General features: G+C 40.1%; 1 protein-coding gene and 1 long non-coding RNA gene across 2 annotated transcripts in view; both read left to right on the top strand.

The window, feature by feature from the left end:
- Positions 1-25,736, top strand: LOC116047389. The gene is made up of 3 exons (XR_004104376.1): positions 1-42; positions 10,481-10,483; positions 25,608-25,736. It is a non-coding gene; the product is annotated as an uncharacterized LOC116047389 (long non-coding RNA).
- The window catches only part of csmd3b (CUB and Sushi multiple domains 3b), a 434,951-nt gene that overhangs the window by 876 nt on the left and 406,742 nt on the right, over positions 1-27,333 (top strand). The window lies entirely within an intron of this gene.

Raw genomic sequence — 27,333 nt, forward strand, 5'->3', positions numbered from 1 at the left:
TGTGTGTGTGTGTGTGTGTGTGTGTGTGAGAGAACGTGAGTTGTTTATAGTGATGAGGCCCGAGCCTTACACAGCATTTTATTCCCAAATTTCTACCACCATGCCCATTTTTGAAAGATGTTATATAATGGTGGTGTCTCCCCTTTTCTCTCTCTAGCCCATACTTTATTACTTTGTCCCCTCCCTCTGACTGAAATAAAATGTTAAAATATTCACAGTATAGCACACTCTCTCCCACTTTCTTTGTCTGTATCTTGATCTTCCTCTGCTTTCCATTTTTAGTTTCCCTCTCCGATTTTGTTAAGAAATGCTGTTTGAACACACACATTTGAGTGAGCGCACACACACACACAGATATACAGGTTTGTATGCACTCATGCAAACACGCCCATTGCTGCGTCAGGTGAGGTTTCATTGGTATGGAAACTAACTGACCATTCATCACCGTATCTTGAGAAGAGGAAGGGAGAGGAGGAGGCTAAAGATGGATAGGGAAAAATAGAAGAGATTTAGCGACTGAAAATGGGCTTATGAGGAAGTGAGGCAGGAGGAGAGGAGAGAAAGAAGGGAAAGAAACAGAGTTGAGTGAAAGAAAAAGAGGGAAATATTATAATAGAGAGGGACAGACCAAGTTCAGACTGAGTTTGTATTGTTTGTAGATGGTACAAGAAGACAAGGAAAACCTCAAAAGCCAACTATGTTGAAGCTATTGAGAACCATTTGTCATTGCCATTGTAAAGTCTGCATGGTCCTCCAGTGTAGGGAGAACGGGTAGGCTGACGGAGCAGAAATAAAATTGATTTCTGAAGTGATTAAACAAATTGACACCGGAAACATCGGCTTTGCACCATCACAGACTAGTTTCACTCTTACAAACAAAGAAACAGGAATCGCCAGCCTTTTTGTAGCCTAATTGGAACATGTTTTGTTATGGTTCACTCTGATGCTGTCGACTGAACAAAGACAAGAAAGGTAGGATACCCTCAGGTGCAACAAATCTAATTTTAAACCCTCTGGACCACAGATCCTGACCACTGATCACCGCATGGCTGTCAAGGCTGTAAGAGAGACCTCATAGTATATTAGATACTGTCAAACTCCTCATGGTATAACTGTAGTCTAATCAATGCTGACTAAAGAATAGTTTTAGTTAAATACAAATTCCCATTAAGATTAATAAAATGTTAAAAGTAGATTATTAAAGTTGGAAAAGCAAGCAATCAAACACAACCTTTTTTTTAAGTGTCAAGGCTGGACAGAAAGGTAAATAAATGTATAATTAAATGTCACCTTGGTCCTTGCTGACATTTTGGGGACCAAGGCTTTAAAAAGAGGCTGGCAAATTAAAACCAGCCACCAGCCAAATGCTGTAAAATGTTGGCTCTGGCTGGTGAATTAGTCTACTTTACCGGCCATTGGCAGGTAACCAATCATTGTATGGAACTGCAATTCTGTTCTAAAAGCTAATCTAGAAGGTAAAGTAATGAAATGGGTGGAAATGGATTCTCACGACGCTGTAGCAAGTGGATAAAAACCTTAATTTCTCAACTTGCTTAACACATTTGACACAGAGATACAGTGCCATTTTACAAAGTAGTAACGTCTTTTGTCAATATACTGGGTTTGCAGTGAGTAGTGAGTTTCAGGAAGTCTTGGTGCAATAAAATGAAAAGCATATTGCTGAAGTTTATGTCAAGAAATCTACCTCAAATGAAGTTTCCCTCTAAGTCAGATGCTGAAAAATTGCTGTACTTGTCCTCTTGCTCTTCCTCTTCCCCCTGATCCCCTCTTCTCTGTTTCATCTGCTCTCCTCTTCTCCTCCCTGCTGCTCTGCTCAGCTTAACTCCGCCTCTCCTCTCTTCCCCTCTCCTGTCCCCTGCCCCTCTGTTCTCCTCTCCTCTGCTCAGCCCTTCTTCTGTGTTCTCATCTCTCCTCCGGCGCTCCCTCTCTTCCTTTCGTCTGTCAGATTTGTCCTGTGGCTCCAGGGGCTTAATTTACTCACCAAACATACTAAATCACACATGTGCACACATGCACACGAGAGAAAACCCACACACATTTTTCACCGTCTCCCAGACTCTTTAATGTATTCTGGGCTACACTCGGCCTGTCAGAATCAAACCAAGAGCTGCACAACCTGCACCTTTGCGAAAGATCTAGGTTTGAGCTTCTTTTTAACAGCACCTCTAAGATTAACCATATCACAGATTTTTACTGACTGTGTGGATTTCATCAACACTCAAAGGACTAACACTGATCAATCATCGAACACTAATTATCTATGAGACAGCCGGGTACTATATTTCTGTTCATCTGTGGGGTGAGGAATTAAACAGGTTCAACTTAAGGCTTCAGCATGTGACCAGGTAATTAAACCAGAAGGCTAGAAATAGCAAATTTAATTTATATCGACGAGCCATGGAAATGTGCTTTGTTGACTAACATGGCTAAATTGAAATGTATCAATCATCCCCTGGTAGCGTCTAGTAATTTAATGCTGGTCATGAGTGTTAAATTGGACAGGCTGTCAGGTGCAGTGAAATGGTCCTCCAACCAGGTTTTATAACCCATCATTCGATATCAGAGATTGATTGGTGCGGTCTGCAACGCTGATGTTTATTATAGGTCATTGATAGATGTCCATTAGTACGCCACTGCGAATCATTTACCTGTGTTAGTTAGAGTATTTTGGTCATCATTCTCTGCTGTCAATTATCGATTGATATTCTGCGTACAAATAATAATAAGGTTTATTTGTGAGCCTGAAGGCAAAAACAAAAAAACGGTGCCTGCATTGACAAGCACAGAGGCATAACGTCTCTTTGTCTTTGATGTGTGAACTCACACAGACATGCATTTGGATCATTAGTTCACTGTGCACACACACTGAGCACTCTCACACTGAACATTAGCGCAACACAGACTCTCTAACACACATTTAATCCTGTGGCTTATGGCTGGTTTCTCAGGGAGCGAGATGTGTCTGTCGCAGAGCCAGCCTCTTGATCAAATAAATACTTTTGACTTACTGAGGAAGAGAAAGAGGGGGGGGGGGCTAGACTGGGAAAGAGAGGGAGGGGTTAGAGTAAGGCATTATGCATATACATACTTATTTTATTCATTTTGTACAGTTGCATCCTCAACTCCATTCTCTCTTCCTCTGTCCCTCTTGACTTTCATTCACCTAATCCTCTCCTTCATTTCCAACCTCTATGCAGTGAATATGTAATTACTTGTTTTTTTCCCCTCTATTTCCTCTCCTCCTTTGCTCCACTGTCAACATGTAATACGAATGCTAGAAGTAGTGTGGCATAACGTAGCATAAGGAAATGTAAAGGTTTGGATTTGTTTGTCTTTAACACCAGAGACCAGGGATCACATTCCAGGTCATACTTTAAGTTAATGTTGACATTTTTCGTATTTAACCAAAAACAGAATATGTTCTTAACCTTAACCATGTGGCTTGAGTTCCATATCTCAAATACCATTAGCTGAGATTGGAACCAAAGATTTAACCAACATTGGCACTTAAGATTTTGCTGAGGTATTCAGTATGAACACATCTGGTTTAGTATGAACATACAAAATATGAATAATACTTTAGCAGTTAATTTGTGCTCTCTGTACTCTTTTTCTCACTCTTGCCTTGAAAATCCTTTGGTGTTACTACACTCGCTGAACTGGGAACTCCCCTGTTGAGTAGTGAGCAAGTTTTGCTGCCTAAATCGATATTCTTAATATTTGGCTGCTCCATACTCAATCATTTGTTCTCTCCATCCATGTTCCTCCATCCCTAATCACCCATACTTATTTTTGTCTGCTTCCTCCTACCAACATTCACCCATGGTGAATGTATAATCACCACCTTTCTCACACCCTACATCTGCCAACTCTCTTCCCTCTTTCCTCTTTTTTCTTTCCCCCATTATTCTTGCCTCTCCTCTCCTCCCTCCATTGTAATAGGTGGGTACTCATGAGGTTTGGCTCAGATAATCTCTTGTGTGTGTTTTTTTTCATAGCTAACAACTAACGGGTGCAAATTTAATTTCTGCGCACAGACTGCCATCCGGTGTGTTTTTAAATAGCTAGAGAGCCAAATCTACTCATGTGTTTGCCTGCTATGATTTTAGAGATGTCAGCTTGCTCATATTGAACAAGCTGCTAAATTGAAAGAAGTGATCATTTTGCCATGCAAATTGGACTAAAGAAAGACTGCACTCCAATGAGCTGTTCCAGCTGTTCCCAGGCCCAGTGGATCCATAACAGCTTTTTATATACAATTCCTCTTTTCCTCCAAGGTCTAGTGCAAATGTTTATTTACAGACTGGTGTCATGAGTGTAATAAGCATAATAAGCATAATTCATCATAATTGATAAGATATGGTGGCCTCCTGCAGGAGCCATCAGCAAAGATGGCTCTGCCATGGATTTACTGTAAAGAAACAAGGGAATTTTCTGAAGTATATTTTGAATGTGTCTTATGTATTTTGTCACTGAAACATAACTAAATGCACATATATGCACACATAGACAAATCAAATGCATCGCCATGAAGTGTTAAAGGCCCATCAAATTGAACCGTGTTTCTCAATTACTCAGAAGGTGACTTCTGGGAGATTTGTAAGATTTCTAAAGAAAACAGGCTTTTTGCACGCACAGGCACACACACACACACACACACACACACACACACACACACACACACACACACAAACACAAACTCAAACACAAACACAAACTCAGACACGCTTACATTGTACACAAGTACACAATCTGTCAGTCTTCCATAGCCTCCTTATTATTTAAAAGATGATTAGAAGTAGAAATGGCGTGAACATGTTGAGTGGGCACACACACACACACACACTTATAAATACACAAAATATGTTGGGCACATAAAGATAGCATGTGTTACCCCGAGGGTCTGAGTGCAAAGACACAAGTGCATACACATACATGCACAGGGACAGGAGAGAGACACACACACACACACACACACACAGGCTCTCTCTGATGCTTTACAGGAAAGGCAGATAAGAAATTAACAAAGACAGACAGTCGCATATCCAGCTGGTGCTCCCTGTGTGTGTGTGTGTGTGTGTGTGTGTGTGTGTGTGTGTGTGACAATCCTGTCACTTTGCCTTTGATTCATAGCTATTTAAGTAATTTGGCTGCCAGTGTCTTCACTACCTTCTAGGTTGCTCATGCTAGTGAAGGAAAAAAAGGTCAAATGAAGCAAAAAGCATTTGTTGTTTCGTTCATCTTAAAGCCAACAAATGGCTAAAATTACAATAAATATACATTTGAGCCTCAATAGTTATGTTCCTAAATATTGACAGTTTAATGTAAGGGTTACGATTCTTTTAATGGGTAGCAGATTATTTGTGTATAGCATTATATTGTCTTCATAGAGGGTTCCAAATACCATATTTTTCAGCTAACACATGACTTGAAAACACCTTTTGGAATGCTTGTTCACACTGAATGTCAGAGTAAAGACTGCATACTCTTTTTGACTATTTAACATGTTTAAAACCTACGAGCAAAACATTTGTAACGTATTAGTTAAACCTGAATACAATCTAGATTGACAAGTTATCATTCATCAGTAACTTCATATTGTATAATCACCTCGGTTAGGCTAATGATAACTGAGTTCCTAATGAATAGCCACAGATGTATACACATTGTTGTTGGACAAAAAATATGTACCAGCAGTGATAATCTTTATTCATGAATATGATATAAAGCGTTGATTCATTAGTGATGAATGACATCACTAATGATGTGCTATCCCCATTGAAAATGTTTAGAAAATGATTTGTAAAACGTCATTGTAATTTAACTTGTCATTAACTCAACTTTTATTGAGATCCATCATCACACAATTGAACAAGCCTTCCGTTTCTTTATCTGTTGTAGTTGGACAGGTTTACAGATACTACTAATACTGTATGGTTCCTTGCTCTGCTCGTTATATCTTATTTTACTCAGAACTTTTTGTCTCAGCAATGATGTGATTGATATCAGATTGACATTGTTTTGTTGCTATGGTGACCATGTGAACAGTAAAATCATTTCAGCTGTTGGCACAGTACATCACTTGGCAATGCAACATAGACACACAGACATGCACACAGATAGAAGATGTGCCAAAAACATGGATGGCACAACGGAACACTGCAAATCTTTTCAACGACCCTTTTACACAGATTATGTTTTGTATTGTGTTTGACATGTCTGTGAGTTCTCCTGAAACAAGAGTGCACAATGCAGCAGGCAAAGCTTAGAGCAACACTATGTAACTTTTCCCACTTCGGTCCCCCTACAGGTTGGAAGCGGAATTGTCCATTACATTACATTGTCCAGTTCATTCGAACTACAGATCGACCTGGCAAACTTGCATAATGTAATGTAATGGACAATTCCGCTTCCAACCTGTAGGGAGACTGAAGCGGGAAAAGTTACATAGTGTTGCTTTAATTCCTTCAAATATCACAAACATGTTTAAATGTATTTTGATGAATTCCTCATTACTAATATAATATGTTTATCTTAAAATATTCATAAAAACATGCTGCCATTTCTAACAAAAATAAATGTTAGATATGGTTTGTGTCAGTGTAGGTGTGAGAAAACATCTTAGTTAAGTGCATGCAGTTCATGCATTAGCTACATGGTAACATAGTGGCTTAAGGGACAGCTACAGTAGTTATTTTTTATTCCAATATTTATTCTAGTGTTTGTGAAAAAAAGACCATATATTTAAATATTTATTTAGTGGTAGTAAAAAAAACAGGTCTCTAAATAAACAGCTAACTGCACAACAGACAGATACAGAAGAGACACACGCATGAAGGTTTAATTAGACAGTTTGCTCCACAAATGAACCCTCCGTGAATCCAACTACAGTCTTTGCCTAGATGCAAAAATCTTAACTCCAGCTTTTCACCAATTTTAATTACTGTTAATTTTGGATTACATTTGTATGTTGTAGACATTTAACAATCATCATATAACAAAACGTTAATTTTTTTTTTTTTTTTTAAGTATATCTGACATTACAGGAGAGATAAACACAGAGCAACAGAGGAAGTTTTTGTGTTTAGACCTAGTATGTGATGACAGGTATGCCCATGTGCCCCAAACCCACAGAAACATGGCTGTCAGCAGACATCACACACACCTCGCTCTCTAAACATACACACACACAATCTCACTAGCTCATCACCTTGTGCTGTTATGCTCATGAGGATAGTCTATTGTTTTATCGTGCTATGAAGTTAATTCCCCGTCCCCTGATGGGTTTCTTTTCTTTTATTATGGCATTTCATTACATGACCCAATCTTTGTATGCAAAAAAGTATTTGGATTATTATTGTTTTAATCATTTAGTTGTGCTTGCCTGCATATGCATCCTCGCCTTCTCCTGCTGTCTTATTGGCTAGGAGTCTCAGAGCTCTGCATGTAATGCATTTCCTTCCTAAGTGATGATGCATTTCCTGTCTGAATCTTGCACCTTGGGAGCCCTTTTGTACTGTTGTTCATTCTGTCTATGTATGTGTGTGTCTTTCTGTGCACAGGATGCCTTTCTGTTGTTTATGTGTGCACATGCATGTGTGTGCTTGTCTGCTCCATTCCCAGAGAAGACTCATTTCCCCAGCAGGGCCTGTCAGGCTGTTTCTGGGCGCACTCAGTTCACAGCTGGAGGCTACTGCTGTCACCTGCTTACCTAACATCTCTCCTCTCCTCTCCTCTCCTCTCCTCTCCTTTCCTCTCAGTCATAACATTAGTGCTTTTGAACTATGTATCTCCATATAACACTCATTGGACTCACTGATTCATTTTAGTGCAGTGTTCTACAAAATAAGTACAAGTGCAAGGGAACTGTTCCTTTATAGCTGGCAATAAAATTACTCCAAAGAGACTGTGCAGCCAAACGATTGCAGTAAGAGTCTAAAAGTCCTATTTTTACACCAGTATTTAGTGCAAGATTTCACTGAAATTGCTGTTTTCTAAAGCTTTCATGCTTGGGTGGCCACAGCATGCCCCAAAAAGGAGGACATCTCGGCAGGGCAGGCCGGGGCAGTAACTAAGACAGCTACAGTCACAGTTAATGTGTGTGTTAATACATATATAGCATATACACACACATATACTATAAAAATAAGTCAAAGGCACCAATTTGGCCTCTGCACGTGGATACACAAAGCCCAAACAATAGTTTAGAATAGATTTAAACTTAAAATTATGACCAAACCAATGATAAACAGACAGGGAGAAAATTTCAGTGAAAATGTATTAATAAAAAAATGTAAGTTATTGACATGTACCAACTCACTTTTGCCTGATGTGCAGGGAAATTAAGTTTGCATGCATGGACATCCCCAGAGGTGATGACATGCAGCTCTTAGACAAAAGCTCAGCAGGGTGTTGCAGTGGACAACAATAAACGTTTTGATCTTTGACACTGGCCGTCTGTTTCCCCCACACCTCGACCCTCCCCTGCTCCCTCTCTCTCTCTCTCTCTCTCTCTCTCTCTCTCTCTCTCACTCACTTATTCTCTCTCTCTCTCACTGTCTCCCTAGCTCTCTCTCTCTTTCAGGGTCACCAGGTCAGACAGAGAGCAGATGCTTAACCACACGTCCACAACAAAACCTGACACCACAACACGCATACCCCCAATCTGTCATCTCCCCTTGTTAAATGTATTAGTCTCTGTGGAAGGTATTTCTCACCTGTTTTGTTTTCCATCTTGGATTTCCAACGATGGAAAAGCAGGGGAGACTGATGAAACAAAAGCTGGATTTAACTGCGATCCAATTTGCCCTGTTGGTTCATATATGTAATTGATATATTAGGAGTTTGTGTTGACTACATTGTTAGTAGGGCTCCACCTGGGACTTAACACCTATCAGGTAAAGTCTATATGGACCTTTGTGTTCACATGTTGAGTATTGACTGATGTAGACGTGGTGTCTTGGGCGGATTAATTCGTTCACCCATAACAAACCTCCTAGTCTTATGTGCAACATTTGTTTTGTATTTGTTTACTGATAAGACAAGTTCACGTGAATACCACAAGTACAGCAAACTATATAGATAATCATTAAGCCAAAAGATGGTTTCCTTCTTTGGCAAGCCTTCTGCAATACACTTTGTTTCTGTTGCATTCAGTGCCAATGTTCCTTTAAGTTTAATGTTGTTTTTTAGCTACGTGAAGCTAAGTTCTTCTTTGGCTTGAAAAGCATGACAAACAATGTAATCTCAATTTCCTTGTTAATAGAAACCTGACACTGTCCTTTTCCTTCCAAGTTTCCTAAAAAGAATTGTAGCTCCCAAAGCCACATGTAATATGGTCTCAAAGCAACTCTCACTTTGCCAAGTGATGTTTTCACCTTGCAGCTGATCTTCTGGGGGTAATTTATTGTATTTTTCTCCAACAAACAAAGGAAGCAAAAGGCTACTCTAAGTACTAGTAGTCAATGTCCAAATGCCTGGTGGAGGTTGAGCTGAAATGGATTTCTGAGATCAAAAGAAACAGAACGATAAAAGGATAAAAGGGATTGAAAGATAAAAGGATTTGAGTCACTGGATGAGAATTGCGCCTTTTATAGACCAGAAATCAACAGAATTAAAATCCATTCAAACACAAGGAACCCTGGACTCCGCATATGTCATAAAGATCACCACGTTCAAAAGACATTTCTCTGAACTTCAAATAACTGATCACATTCAGTTTCCACAAAAAAGATTTTTCTTATAATCCACAAAGTTCATCAAAGCAGCAGTCCACAAAGCATCTCTGCTCAGATATCTATCAGAGGTATCAAGTTTGTGCTGTTCAGTTTGCCCTTTATTTTTTTCATTTCAAGCTAACAGAGATTATGGGACAAGAAGTGATGACATCAGGACAAAACATATTTCCTTATGAGCCGAGGTTGTATGGGCTATTTGTTATGCATGCCTCAGAGATGGGGCACTTAAGTCGCACAAACAGCTGACTTCAGACTTGACTCGGACTCGACCCAAAAGACTTGCGACTTGACTTGCGACTTGACCCAAAAGACTTAAGACTCGAGCTTCGAGACTCGTCAACAACATGTTTTCATGCAATTATAGCTTTTAAATCTAAATTTATTCATGTATTTCTATTTTCTTTTATTGGCGCATATATGTTGGGGAAACGTATGACGAGCCTCATGACCCCTGCCCTTTGCCATAATGTGCAACGTAACGCATGCGTTATGCCTTACGCACTCACACATAAAAATACATTGACGATGGCGACACCAAGTCCTCCCGGAGTTGTGCCTTTTGTCATTAGTTTTGCTTTCAATAACTTGGTAAACAGAGGCAGTAAGCCAACAACTACATGCAAGGTGTGTGGCACCAAGATAAATTATGCCGGATCAACAACGTCGAACTTCATCAGGCATCTCAAAACGCACCCAGATAGGTCAGTCACTCACACGCTAAGAAAGTGAAACGTTACATTTAGCATATATCGTCACAGGTAACAAGCTAACCATTGCAAAGTGTTGTGCTAATGCTGGGAACAGGCAAATAGTATCTTTATAGTTAGTAGTTGCTGAGGCTCAGACATCCATGGCGCACAGGGGCGGGACGCACGGATCCATCTCCCCAGGAACAAACGCTGTGCCGGGTGGGCAAACTCATGTGATGCGTAATTGATCCCGTGGATGATTTGTAGGCTATTAACTGAACAAGGTGTACCTGGTCCACCAAACACTGGGCCATCTTGACTGTCTTAATTCTGCACATATTTCTGTTACTGTAGTCCTATTTACCATTTCATTATTTCATCCATGCGTGGATTATGGATTATATGGATTATATGGATTACATCCATTCATTTGTTCATTTGTCCTTCAAATGTATGTGAGACACTGCTAATTTGAGTTTGATGAGTTTTGGGAGAGCATCTCACAATTTTTCACAAGCTGATCCAAGAAAAAGCTACCAAAGTCATATGTTTGTTACTGCTTCTTTCATTCAATGCTGGGGTCCGTTTCAGAAAGCAGGTTTAGTGAAAACTCTGAGTTTGTTAACCCTGAGATGAGGGAAACTCTGGGTTTTCTGTTTCAGAAAGGGAGGTTAATCAAACCTGCGAGAGAGTGGGATAACTTCAGCCCGTTTCAGAAAGAGAGGTAACTTCACCTCAGAGTCAGTTACTATGGTAACTGAGCCTGTGAACCTAACCTGTTCGGGAGCAGGTTTTCTTCAAGAAACCTCGAGTTTCTCTCAGTCTCCTCCCTCTGACACAGCGCCCTTCCATTTCCTCATTCATTCATTCAGTCTGTATCAGGTGCATTTAAGTGCAGTTTGTTATCTGCATGAATAAAAAAAAACAGGGTTGGTTTATTAACTGTGTTAGGCAGACTATAAAACGTTTTTGTTCCGAACATGGAATTTCCTTTTGTTGACGATCCCGTTGATGAAGATGCTGTATTAGTCTACTTCACAGGGTGTTAAACATACATCGGGAGATGATATTGAGGCCCCGACTATAGATGCATTTTCATTTCCAGATACTAGCCTACCTATTTGAGCGGTATCGTTTTTCTTCCCAGTCTATCAGTTATGTAGCCTACATAACCTTATCCGTCCTCATATCACTAACGTCACCCATCGTGGACATGCTCTTACATCCCAGCAGATTCTTTGTGGCACATTACGTTTTTTGCAAACGGCAGTTTTCTGTACAGCATTGGTGATGTAAAATATTAGTAAAGCCACTGTATAGCAAAGCGCCGTCAGAAGAATGTGCCTCGCTCTGAAACGTTTTTTAAACATTTCTGTAGTGTTCCCTGGACACAAACCAGTAAAAGCCATTAAAAAGTAGTTCCACAGTATTGCAGGTGAATGATGTAAACAAAAAATAGTGGTGGTGCACACGCTTAACTCTGAGTGAACCTACTCTGAGTTGATTGAACCAACTCAAATTAGCTGTTCTGGAACTAAAAACTCAGAGTTCGGGGTTAGACACAGAGTTTGTTAAACCTTCTTCCTGAAACGGGCCCCTGATGACAGGTTGATTGTTGACTTGTGTTAGAGCCAAACGTAAGTAGTAATCCAGATACAGAATTAATATTATTCATGCTGAGGAGAAGAGGTTTGCACTTTCCATAAAAAGGCTGAGCATGTGGATTTATGTGTTGGCTATGTAGTTCTTACTGGCCTGTCTACTTTCGTCATTAGGGGCCATAACTCAAATTAATGACATATATTACCTTAGGACGGTCATTTTGATTTCGGTTTCAAAGGCTGATAGATGTGTTGAAGAGCAGATAGTTATCATAAACAGAGCTGCTGGCCAACTTCATCTCTCTCCTATGCCTTTTAGTGCATAGAGTATATTTACCGAACGGAGCAAAGGAGACAACATGAGTAGACAGCAAATATAAGTCTTAAATTCATTACAACTAACCTATAGTGTAAGCTTATAATGGTAACATAAAAACAGGACATTGCATTCAATAAGGTATGAAAATTAATACAAATATAGAAAAGACAAACAAACACAAATAAATTAATACAAATTAATAAATAAAATTACAATTGCTATGCATCGCTCTGTATCACCTGATTCTCCATAATGGAAATGAGCTACTGTAACAGTAAAATTTTGTTGAGCTGTTCAGGAGAAAAAACTCTGTATTAGTTTTAATCTCAGTTTCCCCAATATTTACACAGCAATACCTATGTTTATTCTTGTTTTTAGCCTTGATTCATCAAAGTTGCTTTAGGACACTCACACACATCTGTATGCTTTTCTAAAGACTATAAAAAATGAAACTAAACATTGATGTAAATCAGTCGGACAAACCACATGAAGAATTGGGTTATAATTAAGTCAAATTGTATAAAGACCATATATAGAATTTGCAACTTCCATCATGGCAATTAAAAAGGAAATGTAATACAATTATTAAAAAGAGTGAGGTAGTGAAGCTGAGTGAAGGAGTGGGACCACCTGAGTTCAAGCGCTCATGTTAGCAAGCACCCTGCCTCCTTAAGGGTCCTTGAGCAAGTAATGCAAAGCTGAGTGACAACAATGTCAACACTAGTCCTGATAATGGAATAATGTGAGTTAATGTGAAGTGTTTAGTCAGAGTTAGAACTCAGCTGTGGTAGTGGCATTGTAACAACTTATTGTCTTGCAGGCCTTGAGCAGTATCAAGATCAAGCACGATCAAGTCACATTCAGTTTCACACAGTTTTCTTTTGCTATTTGAAATTTCTTGTTGCTGCTGATGTGCAGCCACTCAACTAAAAGTGTAGTTTGGCAATGTATTGCTGTGGACGGGGACAACAGTGAAGCATATTTTAGCCACCTAAAAAAAGTAAATGTTCGCTATATTTAGAATATTTTCAATGCTTTACCTTTCCGTCAGACAGCCTTTTTTGACAGGGAACTGAAGCCATTATCTATGTTCACCATACTCCTTTGAAAAAAAAACCCTGCAATTTTACCTTGCAGAGCACAGAGTTGCTGGTCTACCGCTTACTCGATCGATAAGTTTGTTTGTGTTATTTTGTGTGACTTTGGTGAATCCAAACTATCCCTTAAATGCACCATGATGTAGTGTCAACTGAGCGTAAGCTGTGGACTGTCTGCGTGGAGAATCACTTGGCAAACATGGCATTCATGCTGGGTAGTTTACACAACACGGAAAGGTTAGGGATTTATTTTAAAGGCTTATGAACCAAAACTCATTTAGGCATGTGATTGACAAACACAGTCTCGGTGGACGAGTCCCAGGTATGTGTGTTCATCCATCCGTCCACTCCACCATTTGTTGCTGAACATACTGTGGTTATCAAGTTAGATTTGCTTGTTTATTATAAATGTTCTCTATTGATGTGCTGAGCATGAAACAAGTATCTACTGTCTAGGATTGTATTGCTGCTTGATTAAAATGTCTCACCTGCTTTCATAGTGCTTTTTCAGGTCATTACCGGTAACTTCTCGTGATCATCATAAAGAGTCAATCATGCTCTCTTAACTTTAGTAAGAGAATGAAGGAATTTTTTAAGGCCTTTTTAATAAACTTCATTTTTTTTTCTATAGGCTTTCTCCGCTCCTTAAAGCTTCACCATATACTTATGCACTTGCTTGATCTTATCTTTTTCATTGTGATAGCTTTGTATAAAAAAAACATAACTTTGAACAGTCCAGAGATGCATGATACTTTCCTTTGTTGTAAACCAAAGTCCATATGAAAACCAAAGGCCAAACATGTACACAAACCTCTGATAACATTCTGCAGATGAGAGGCAATAGTTAGTAAATTTCACTCATTTTACCTGTGTGCTTCCTAATTGCTGTAGCTGTCCCGACTTTAATTTGGTCTAGATGGAAGTAAATTGACCCCAGATGTTGCTGCCTGTACCCTTGGAAAGAAGAGTTATGAGTAAGAGCACCAGGGGAAATAGATGTAGCAGGTACTAAGTACCGATGTAACTGTGGAGGAAACAGTGGGGTGCTGGAATTATAATTGCACCTCCTCTTCACAGCTCAGCAGGCTTTCAGGAACCTGCCAAGATCACATTTAACACACACGGATAGACAGACACACTCAGATACTCATACACACATGTAGAAAGCGGCAGACAGTCCGCCTGGAACACCAACACAGAATGTGCATCCATCCACACACACATACCTCCTACTAAAGTGATATGGCTGTTCAGTTTTTGGGCAATGCCCTTGTTCTTTTTTTTCAATTTGACTCCAAACTGTCAATGGGGAGTCAATATTAAATACATTTGTTTTTAACATGCTACTGATTATCACGGAGGGGTAATTAACTTAATTCATGCAGTAATACAGATGTTGCCAATGTTGCGACTAAGGCAACACTTTAAGCTGATACATTCATAAATCCCCCATAATAAATCTGTTTATTCCAATTATATTAACCATATTGTGTAGGTGGCTTTTTTTTTTTTACCACAACATGCTCATCGTTTCATAAGCCCTCCGTTGTTAAAAAAGTGCCATCAATCAGATGCTACAGTATACATTTTGTAAAGCTCTCAGAGACAACACATGCAGCGGTTGCACCCATAGAAGCTCTAAGCATTTCATTGATTTAATGATGACTTTTAGATTGTGAGGTCTTAAAAGAGTGGGTGTAACTATGGCCACATGTACCGCAGTTTCTTTTGTTTAGCAGACACTTTTATCTAAACCACAACCAAAAGTGTTGTCTTTATAATTGTGTTCATCCAGAACAAGCTAGTGGAAATAATTCTTAATTAATGCTTAATGTTAACATGAATAATTAACTGATAAGAGACATGAGAGTGTGGAAACAAACAGGGCATCCTCCCAAATACAAGAATATATATTGGCTTAAATACATATCGTTGAAGCACCAATTGTCATTCATCTTCATTTTGAGTTTGCAGTATTTTGTTAAAAAGCTTAATTAAACTCAAAAAGAAGCCCACAGATTACATCAGTGAAAACAATTACCTGATGTTATTTTTAACTGAGAAATAAACTGAGTGGTGCTACTTCTTACCACTTCACCTCTAATATGGTGTATGTGCCAAAGACAGGGTTTAGCATTGATTTTCTGTAAAACTTGAGTGTGTGAGTGGCTACTTGTGAAAGTGTATGTGCTGTGTGTTTTTGTGAGTTTGTGTGCATCTGTTTGTGCGTGTCAGTCAGGTGGTTTATCTCGGCTTTGTGAGAGAGGCAGCAAATCTCCCTGTAATTACAATCTGAAGAGCCCTGACATTTTACCAAGACTCAGGTGTGTGTGTATGTGTGGGTGTGTGTGTGTGTGTGTGTGCGCTGAAGGCCTTTTGTCTTGTGGGGCTGAAACAGCTGTGTGCTCCTCGCTAATTAACGAGGAACTTCATAATTACTGTTAACTGGCCTACGAGAGAGAGAGAGAGAGAGAGAGAGAGAGAGAGAGAGAGAGACAGACAGGTAGACCAGTAGACAGAAACAGTGCAGAGGAATGTTAAAATGGGCAAATATTTTCACAGTGAACAGGGCAGTGCAAAATACAGAACGCATAAATGACCTGCACCAAATTGCAACATATAAAATGTTGTGCACGTAATTTCGCTACAAGGTTATTCCAGTTTATTAGGACTTGTGTATTATTTTTGTAGTTATCAGAAATTACTATGGCGATTATGATAACATTGTACTGACAGAAGTAGGTAATTACTGAGGTCTGGGTTCTACGGTGGCCCTGAAGTGCAAATCACAACAGCAATAAGAAAAACGCGACGGCAAATATGAAAACACGACAGCGAATATGAAAACACGACGGCAAATAGGAAAACACGACGGCAAATATGAAAACACGACAGCAAATAGGAAAACACGACAGCAAATAGAAAAACACGACAGCAAATAGGAAAACACGACAGCAAATATGAAAACACGACAGCAAATAGGAAAACACGACAGCAAATAGGAAAACACGACAGCAAATAGGAAAACAAAACGGCAAATATGAAAACACGACAGCGAATATGAAAACACGACAGCAAATAGGAAAACACGACAGCAAATAGGAAAACACGACGGCAAATAGGAAAACACGACAGCAAATAGGAAAACAAAACGGCAAATATGAAAAACACACTGACACGCGCAAATAGGAAAACACGACAGCAAATAGGAAAACACGACAGCAACTGAAAACCGACGCAAATATGAAAACACTTAAATAAATCACAAAACACAACGGCATTAACTTCTACCGGAAAAGGTAGGGCCTATCTAGCAGTGGACGGACCCTCCTGATTGGACAGACGCACTGTCTGTCTTTCGCGCTCCCAAATCACCCACAATCCTATGCGCGCGGCTTTACCGGCTCGTTAAAAAAACAACAACAATGGCGGACCTAAGTGGGAGTTGGAGCGGCATCGCTGATGGCACAATTAACATTTAAATGTAAGTATATTTAGTGTTTGCCGTACATTTGTTATCACCGTTAATGTGTTACATCAATGTCAAGTGTTACGCATTAATGCTGGTACAAATTGCTATTATAATTAGGTAGATACACCCCGAGCTAACGTTAAGCTAACTGAACCTATCATTTAACATTAGGCTGTTAGCTAGCTAGCTGTGTTGCTGTCTTTTATGCCATTTGTGTTCGTAAAGTTTAATGTCCGGTGGCATTTTCATCTCTTTTTGTAAGCCGTTACTGTACATGCGTAATGTTAGCAGAGATTTAGAAATTGGTTTGTTTATCAGTTGTAGCTGCAGGATTGGAGGTAAAGCTGCACCTTGTTAACTTCACTAGCAACGTTAAATGAAAGCTAAAATGTATGAGTAGTTTCCCATGTAACAAGTATAACATTCCGTTATAGCATTTATAATGGTAAAGATCTTTTTCTTGTGTTTGCTGTCTTTTAACAGGCACTAAGGAACAAATGGAGGCTGCACTACAACGCTGAAGTTGACATCCGATTCGCAGCTTCCGATTCGGCAGTTAAGGGGAAATTTAAGGGGAACTTAAAACTGTCCGATTCAGCAGGGAAACATAATTTACATTGCTAAGTGACTGATCCTCCGTTTTTTGAACCTCTTACTGTATTGAATGAGTGTTAGTCATTAAGGTAAATTATTAATTATGTCTAAAACACACTTTTAGATTTGTGAAAGCTTTATTGTCTTTATGAGAACACAATAAAGGGAGATTTCACCGTTTTTCTAAACTTGTCAAATCAGGACTAAATTATCCCAGAGAGTCTAAGGAGTCTTAAAAACACAGTTTGAGATTTGTGAAAGCTTTATTCTATTTGTGAAAATGCAATAAAGGGAGATTTTACTGTATTTTTCACATATAGACTACATTGGACCAGGTCCAGATCCAAAACCACAATACTTAAGACTTGTCAAATCAGGACTAAATTATCCCAGAGAGGCTAAATAAACTGTTTTATTTTATTGCCACAGCATGGCCTTTGCTAATTGTCATTCAACGTACAAGTCCACGTCTCTCCATGTCATTTCTTATATCCATGAGCAGGTCTTCCTTCTCACTTCAAAAGAAAAGTAGAAAAAGTTATTTTTACCTTTTGGAAATCAATCCAAATATCGTCATAGATTTGCCAGTGGTTTAATTTACTCTTCAAATCCTTCTCCTTCAACATAAGTGTTGTTTTCTCACCTTTCCTCAGAAAAAGAGGCAGGACTGAGTATTTATTAAGATTTTTTTTAATTCATACTTCATAGGCCATTGTCTCAGGTGAGGAGCAACCCCACTTCTGGGGAACGCTGGGTCCCGATCTTCTTTGATGATGAAACCCAGCTGGACAGGATTGTGAAATACCTGTCAAACTTCCTCGACAGCTGTGACACACTCTCTGATAAAGTGTGCACCATACGGTGTTCATTTTAGGACATCCTCAGATCTCAGACTCAGGTGTCAGACTCAAACGAAACGGCCTCAGCGTCACAAAAACCTCTCTCATCCTCAGACCAAACGGCATCAGCCTCAGACCAAACGGCATCAGCCTCAGACCAAACGGCGTCAGCCTCAGACCAAACGGCATCAGCCTCAGACAAAACGGCATCAGAAAAACCTCTGTCAGCCTCAGACCAAACGGTGTCAGCCTCAGACCAAACGGTGTCAGGCTCAGACCAAACGGCATCAGCCTCAGACAAAACGGCATCAGAAAAACCTCTGTCAGCCTCAGACCAAACGGTGTCAGCCTCAGACCAAACGGCATCAGCCTCAGACAAAACGGCGTCAGAAAAACCTCTCGCTCACCAAACGCGTCAGCTCAGACCAAACGGCATCAGCCTCAGACAAAACGGCATCAGAAAAACCTCTGTCAGCCTCAGACCAAACGGTGTCAGCCTCAGACCAAACGGTGTCAGGCTCAGACCAAACGGTGTCAGGCTCAGACCAAACGGCATCAGCCTCAGACAAAACGGCATCAGAAAAACCTCTGTCAGCCTCAGACCAAACGGTGTCAGGCTCAGACCAAACAGCATCAGCCTCAGACCAAACGGTGTCAGCCTCAGACCAAACGGCATCAGCCTCAGACAAAACGGCGTCAGAAAAACCTCTCTCAGCCTCAGACAAAAAGTTGTCGAATTAGCTGTTAGCTATACTAACGTTAGCTTGCCTGTGGAGGCTAACGGCAGACCGCTACAATCAGCTAGCGGTTAGCCGAATGAGCCGTTAGCTAAACTAACGTTAGCTTGGCTGTCGACCGGAAGCGTGGAACAGATCGTGCAGTGTCGTAAATCCTCGTATAACAGCGCATGCACGAACATTTTGCGCATGTGCAGAACGGATCGTGCAGGCAGAACCATGGGCAGAACGGATCGTGTACCGACAACATCCATGCTTTCGACCATGCTTTGTAGTGAGTGCAAGTACATCTCGCTGCAGTCTGTGGGAAGGCGGGGCTTGACATCAAGCCCCGCCCACATCCAAGTCAGTCATGCTTACGTCATTCCCCATACGCTCTAACGGACCAAGACCGTTCTCTTAATACATCCATGACCAAGACAGCCTGGTAGAATTTTTTTACTATGAAGAAAATTATTTGGATAAATGACATGTTTTTTATTTTGAATCTTTTAATTTTATTTGAAAATTTTATATCTATAAATGTAAATGATCTGAAAGAAAACCGAATAGGCTAGTCACCAATTTAAAAATGACATGAAATTATATTTTAAAACCTTAAAAAAGGACTGACAAATAAGAAAGCCATCCGGACTCTGAACATTTACAATGCCTTACAACGTCTTTAATGTAAATTTAATGCGCCCCTTTTTCGTGTATGTATGTATGCATTTAATGTTTTCAATGTGTTTATGGATCTGTACTTGAATAATAAAGTTTTTTGAAGACAAGACAGCCTGGTAGCGAAGCTGATATAGCCTCTTGATTCACATTAGATAGAAACTGATGATTTAGGCTAAACAAACGATATTTCATGCAACAGTGAAGTTTTCATGTAGTTACTACTGATTTCTGATTTTGAAATGATATCCAAATTTGAAAAATGGGTCATTTTAAACCTTGTTAATATTGATGACAATGTGGTCAAACGGAAAACGAGCCATATTTCATTTAATTTAGCCCTCAAAAGTAGAATGGTGTGTTGTTTCGTTATGGACTTTCATATTAACAGCAAGAATTCAGTCACAACCAAATGTACAAAGGGGCGATTTTGCTTTAACAATTAACAGGTGAACCAGAAGCATACAGGTGAAACTCGAAAAATTAGAATATTGTGCAAAAGTTCATTTATTTCAGTAATTCAACTTAAAAGGTAAAACTAATTATATAGACTTATTACATGCAAAGCGAGATATTTCAAGCCTGTATTTGTTATCATTTTGATGACTATGGCTTACAGTTTATGAAAACCCTCAGAAAATTTGAATATTGTGAAAAGGTTCAATATTTTAGGCTCAAAGTGTCCCACTCTAATCAGCTAATTAATCCAAAACACCTGCAAAGGGTTCCTGAGTCTTTAAATGGTCTCTCAGTCTGGTTCAGGAGAACTCACAATCATGCAAGACGCTCCTCGGATATTACCTGCACAGTAACACACCTAATCTAAGTATTTCAAAAGGTCGAACACACATACAGATGTTTAGATACAGTAAAATCGCTACGTGATTACCGTTATATCCGAGGGTTGAAGTTGCATTTTAACGGGGCAGTGCAAGTTGCGGCTGTGGTTTAGCTGAAGCTAACGCAGCCTGAGCTTTCACGTTACAATATAAAAGGTGTTGACCGTTGACTTAACTAGCACGCAAACAGTTCATTTACATGTCTACGAGCATGTTAGCAAACTACACCAAAAGACAAATACTGAGGAATATTGATAGAAAGCAGGGGAAACTAGTAGGATACTTCCATACTTTTTAGCATTGGCTAATTAGCAACCTGCCTTCCATCAGATGTAGCTTCCGAGCTAGCTAGCAGCTAGCCCCAGAAGCTCATGAAAACAAGGCTTTCACCGGAGCAGTCTTACGTTATTTCCGAACCACTCTTTTCGTTTCAAAGTCGGAAATCAAATGAACGAAAAAGTACACGGACCCAATTACAGTTCACTGTTGTTGCATGAAATGTCGTTTGTGTTTAGCTTACATCAGTTTCTGTCATCTAATGTGAAACAAGAGGATATGAGGTTTGCTACCGTCTTGGTCCGTTCGAGCCATAGACTGTATGGTTCGAGCGTATGGGGAGACGACGTAGGTAAAAAAAAAATGACTGACTTGGATGTGGGCGGGGCTTGATGTCAAGCCCCGCTTCCCGCAGACTGCAGGAAAATGCTCCTCAGTGAGTGTGCGTCCTTCTGCTCCGGTGAGTTTGCAAGTCTTCATTTATTTTTCTTGTTGTTGTCCCATTATATATGTGTTTGATTGGATTTCGAACACCTAAATACAATTTTAAGTTAGCAATTCGCTCTGCATTCATTTGTGGCTGTAAAGTTTCGTGCATAACATTAATGACTAATACATAGCACACAGAGTAAGCCAGAACCCAGCCGTTTGGTCTGAGGCTGATGCCGTTTGGTCTGAGGCTGATGCCGTTTGGTCTGAGGCTGATGCCGTTTGGTCTGAGGATGAGGCCGTTTGGTCTGAGGCTGACACCGTTTGGTCTGAGGCTGACAGAGGTTTTTCTGACGCCGTTTTGTCTGAGGCTGATGCCGTTTGGTCTGAGGCTGACACCATTTGGTCTGAGCCTGACACCGTTTGGTCTGAGGCTGACAGAGGTTTTTCTGACGCCGTTTTGTCTGAGGCTGATGCCGTTTGGTCTGAGGCTGATGCCGTTTGGTCTGAGGCTGATGCCGTTTGGTCTGAGGCTGATGCCGTTTGGTCTGAGGCTGATGCCGTTTGGTCTGAGGCTGACGCCGTTTGGTCTGAGGCTGACAGAGGTTTTTCTGATGCCGTTTTGTCTGAGGCTGATGCCGTTTGGTCTGAGGCTGATGCCGTTTGGTCTGAGGCTGACGCCGTTTGGTCTGAGGCTGACGCCGTTTGGTCTGAGGCTGATGCCGTTTGGTCTGAGGCTGACGCCGTTTGGTCTGAGGCTGATGCCGTTTGGTCTGAGGCTGACGCCGTTTGGTCTGAGGCTGATGCCGTTTGGTCTGAGGCTGACGCCGTTTGGTCTGAGGCTGATGCCGTTTGGTCTGAGGATGAGAGAGGTTTTTGTGACGCTGAGGCCGTTTCGTTTGAGTCTGACACCTGAGTCTGAGATCTGAGGATGTCCTAAAATGAACACCGTAGCACCATGGTGTCTTCTGACAGGATCAAATACATCCTAAATGTGTTGCTGTCAGAGATGGGTCCAAAGCAGTTCCACATTATATTCATGAAGACATTTTTTTCTATGACTTAAAGTGGCTATATGTAACTTTCAGTTTGTGTTAATTCTAGCGGCCACTTTGGATAAAAGTGGTAGTATTTTCACCACACCTGCTGTCGTAAAGGTCTTTTCTTTACGGTGCTGTATTGCCCACTGTAGATTACCAAATTTACGTTACCGTGTTTACACAAGTACAGGGGAAGACCTGCTCATGGATATAATAAATGACATGGAGAGAGTGAGTTAATTCTTGTCCAGTTTTGACAAGTTTAGGTATTGTGGTTTTGGATGTGGACTTGGTCCAATGTGGTCTACATATGCAAAAAACAGTAAAATCTCCCTTTATGGCATTTTCATAAATAGAATAAAGCTTTCACAAATCCCAAACTGTGTTTTTAAGACTCCTTAGCCTCTCTGGGATAATGTAGTCCAGATTTGACAAGTCTAGGTGGATCTAGACCTAGTCTAAAACTTATTGTGTTCTCATAAAGACAATAAAGCTTTCACAAATCTAAAAGTGTGTTTTAGACATAATTATAAATTTACCTTAATGACTAACACTCATTCAATACAGTAAGAGGTTAAAAAAACAGTTTTAAGTTCCCCTTAACTGCCAAATCAGAAGCTGCGAATCGGATGCCAACTTCAGCGTCGTGGCTGCACTAGCGTCACCAGAAGGGAGAGATGAGGAGGAGAGGGAAAGCAAAAGACAAGCAGGGAGACAGAGGCCAAAAAGAGATGTTGAATAGATTATTTGCTATATTAGAGATTGCCATTCAAAAAATAAATGCATTAAATTAACTAGTTTGTGTCTTTTAAGTTTTTGGGTGTGTATATAATATAAACTGTTTTTCAATGTTTATTTTTCCATTAAATTATGACCTGGACACAGGAAACTTCTAACTGAGTAATTATATTCAGATGCTACCTGTTTTAATAACTAGTTAGGTATACAAGCTCTAAAAAGACATTAATGAAACGTGTATCTTTATTATAACATTTATTCAAACATTACTATATACTGTACACAAGTATATTCAACATGAAGCGGAGATCAGACTCAGCTCCCGATGATGGTGTTGCTTCCGGACTGCAGACAGAAGGAGAAAGATTAGGTTAGTCCAGTAGTTATCCAACCTGTCCTGGTAAGATTAGGTTAGTCCAGTAGTTATCCAACCTGTCCTGGTAAGATTAGGTTAGTCCAGTAGTTATCCAACCTGCCCTGGTAAGATTAGGTTAGTCCAGTAGTTATCCAACCTGTCCTGGTAAGATTAGGTTAGTCCAGTAGTTATCCAACCTGTCCTGGTAAGATTAGAATTGTATCAATTCAATATCATTGTATCTCATATCAATGAGCTAATGTTGCATACATGCAGTAAACTACAAGCTAATGTAAACGGTTAGCTACTGCAATTCTCCTTACCGGTAAGTGTTATGACTACTACAAACATGAACTCCCACGAGTTTTTAATTTATTGACATGGGATTAATAAGACAAAACGACTATTGCTTACATTAAAGCCTATCGGTGTCGGTAACGTTACCTACCTTTGCACGTTGCGAGCAAAGTTCCTGACAGAATATTCTCCTCCTGCAAGCAGACTGACGCCGATTCACCAACAGCACAGCACAGTTCATAGTTCCACATCCATTTCGTCCAGTGTTTTGAAATGAGAAACGGCTAGTCCGTCTGTTAAATGCATAGACAGTGAGGCACTTTTATTTTTTCACCTCTCCTTCCTGTCAAAAGACAGACAGTGCGTCTGTCCAATCAGGAGGGTCCGTCCTCTACTAGATAGGCCCTACCTTTTCCGGTAGAAGTTAATGCCGTTGTGTTTTGTGATTTGTTGAAGTGTTTTCATAGTTGCTGTCGTGTTTTCATATTTGCTGTCGTGTTTTCCTATTTGCTGTCGTGTTTTCTTATTTGCCGTTTTGTTTTCATATTTGCTGTCGTGTTTTCATTTTTTCTGTTGTGTTTTCCTATTTGCCGTCGTGTTTTCCTATTTGCTGTCGTGTTTTCATATTTGCTGTCGTGTTTTCCTATTTGCTGTCGTGTTTTCCTATTTGCTGTCGTGTTTTCATATTTGCCGTCGTGTTTTCCTATTTGCTGTCGTGTTTTCCTATTTGCTGTCGGGTTTTCCTATTTGCTGTCGTGTTTTCATATTTGCCGTTGTGTTTTCCTATTTGCTGTCGTGTTTTCCTATTTACTGTTGTGTTTTCATATTTGCCATTGTGTTTTCCTATTTGCTGTCATGTTTTCATATTTGCTGTCGTGTTTTCATATTTGCTGTCGTGTTTTCCTATTTGCTGTCGTGTTTTCTTATTTGCCGTTTTGTTTTCATATTTGCTGTCGTGTTTTCATTTTTTCTGTTGTGTTTTCCTATTTGCCGTTGTGTTTTATGATTTGTTGTTGCGTTTCTCTAATTGCTGTGGTGATTTGCACTTCAGGGCCACCGTAGGGATCACAGTGTCATCACTACAACAAAGTCAGAACAAAACTCGAGTGGTCAGATGATCAGTAGGGTTGTAAACAGGTTAGTCATATATATACCTACCACTTTATTTTGACCTTAAACCTGAAATGTTGCCAGTAATCTCTCAAGTTTGGGTATTCTACTTTTCACTTTTGGTTTCCCTTCCAAATTAATTTGAAACCAGAGAATTTGTTTGAAATTTTGGGGAAATATGCTCATTTTCTTTCTGGAAAGATAGCACAGTTCTGGAGTCACAACTGGTTGCCTGATGACAGAAATCCAGAAAATTACTGCTGTTCGGAATTCGTAGAGTACAGATTTAATTATTGGCAAATTATCAAAGATGTTTTAACAATATTAATAAAGTTATGAATATGGTTATTAATAACTTTATCAAATCAACAAACAATCAAAACGGGACACCACCCTGAACTTCAGGGGCCAATAACTGAACTGTGAAACAGTCTCATTAGGTGGTGGTCCCTTTAAAATACATCTTTAATATACATCTTGGTTAATCTATCTGGTATTCTTTAAAGGAACAAAAGGAAAGGTGAATTCGAGCACTGACCTATGTTCAACCAGCAATTATTACAATAAGTACACAAATAATCATAACTGATTATTTGACAACTGCTATTTAAAATATAGTAGAATTTATTAACTTCAAAATTACCAATGACCAATCAATAATCCTTTGATCAATTAAAACCAATATATCTTTTTTAAACTACAACAAAACAAAGCAAAAACAAACCAGCATGTGTCTGTATGAGTGTGAGAGTGCGAGGAGGAGGGGGTGTCGAAATGTAGTCTAGTTCAAAGACTACAAAAATGGCTACTCCTGTGAGCTGCACAAAACTATTTTGCCTCAAGAGGGCGGTAGTGGTGCTGGGTGCAGCGCTGTGTGGCTAGAGCAAGCTGATTAGCGTTCATGCTAACATCTTACAGACCAAAAGAATACACTAGCTACTTTGCTATGGGCTAGCAGTTTAGCTATTCACAGACGTGTTTGCATGCGTGTGTGTGTGTGTGTGTGTGTGTGTGTGTCTTTGTGTGCGTGAGGTTAGTGAAAGAGGAAAGGGGAAAGAAAGAGACACACTTAGATCTTAGTTATCGATAATGACCAGCCCTCTCAGTCACTCAGGTCTGGACTAACGTGAAATTAGGGCAGACTGTGAATTTCGTCTGACTGAGGGGACGTTCATTATAACCACTCTGGATGCGCTAAACAACTGATTCTCCGCGGGGATAACACGGCTCCGCTGGTCTACACAGACTGCGGGGTGGCGTCCTCGTCGCCTCGCGGCTGTGAACAAACAGACAGTCTAACAGTAACTAAACTCCTCAGCAGTGGAAGAAGCACAAGCCTTTACAGTCTGAACAAGCTACATATTCAACACAACATTTCAACAAATGCACCGTGATCAGAGTGCATTCACAGAAATAGATTTGACTCAGCGGTCACAATCATAGATTAATAAATCAAACGCGCACCCGTAGCGCTTATCAATCGATCACATTAATGGTAAACAATGGCAACATTAGCCTTCACACATTAATAAAACACACTATTCCTCTGCCCAGAAAACCTTAAGCCTTCTTACTGTGTGTTCAGTCCATTCGTGTCTGTCCATAGCTTTCCACGCTAAAACTGAACTGGTCCGTGTCGCTCGTCAGCAGCAACGGAGAAACTTTCTGGTCCCCAGGGCAGCGGGGAAAAAGCTAGAGTTGACTATGAAGAAGAAACAACGGTGTCCGCCTCCGATTTTCTTCTAGAGAACGCGTTGTTCTCTCTGCAGCGTTGAAACACGACGTGTGTTTCCAGGATCCCCTTAATTAAATCCACTTTGTTCAGAAATGGAAGTTTTTAGCACAAGCGCTTGTGTGCTTCCTTCAGCAGCGTGAGCCACCAGTGGAAGACCGGGATTTTTGGGTGGTCAGGCTATTTATGGCTCAGGTCCCCTGACCTGGCTCCATGTTGTTTTATGGTCCCAGGAGCCAATGGGAGATCAGAGTTCTCGGACCTGTGGCCATTTTGTGCAGTAGCACCTACGTGTGACTTTCTGGTTGTTGCTGTGAAATGGTTTCACCCTCTTTTCTGAGGAGACATGGATTGGAATTTTCCATGTAGGCCAAAAATATCTTTGTCTGAAAGACCGCATGGTTTTTTGTCTTTTCAGAGACCGATGCTCTGAGGCCTTTTGGTTAAAATCAGGTTTCACACAACTGATGGTCCCAACACTGCATCCTGCCACAAAATAATCAGGCTAGCTGTTTTACGCTGCTTCCAGTCTTAATGCCAAGCAAAGCTAACCAGCTCCTGGCTGTAGCTTGAAATTAAACATAACTAATGAAGCCCAGTGATCATAGCAACATATTCAATTAAATACAGTACAATAAAATAAAACAGTTGGGTAAAAGTGTGTGCAGAACTGAAGCCTGATGAAAACATTGATGAAACATCAAAACAGAACAGAGATATCCCACAGTTATTGCTTCTTGCAAATTTTATA

This window comes from Sander lucioperca, chromosome 16, assembly GCF_008315115.2.
Source record: "Sander lucioperca isolate FBNREF2018 chromosome 16, SLUC_FBN_1.2, whole genome shotgun sequence".
NCBI lineage: Eukaryota > Metazoa > Chordata > Actinopteri > Perciformes > Percidae > Sander > Sander lucioperca.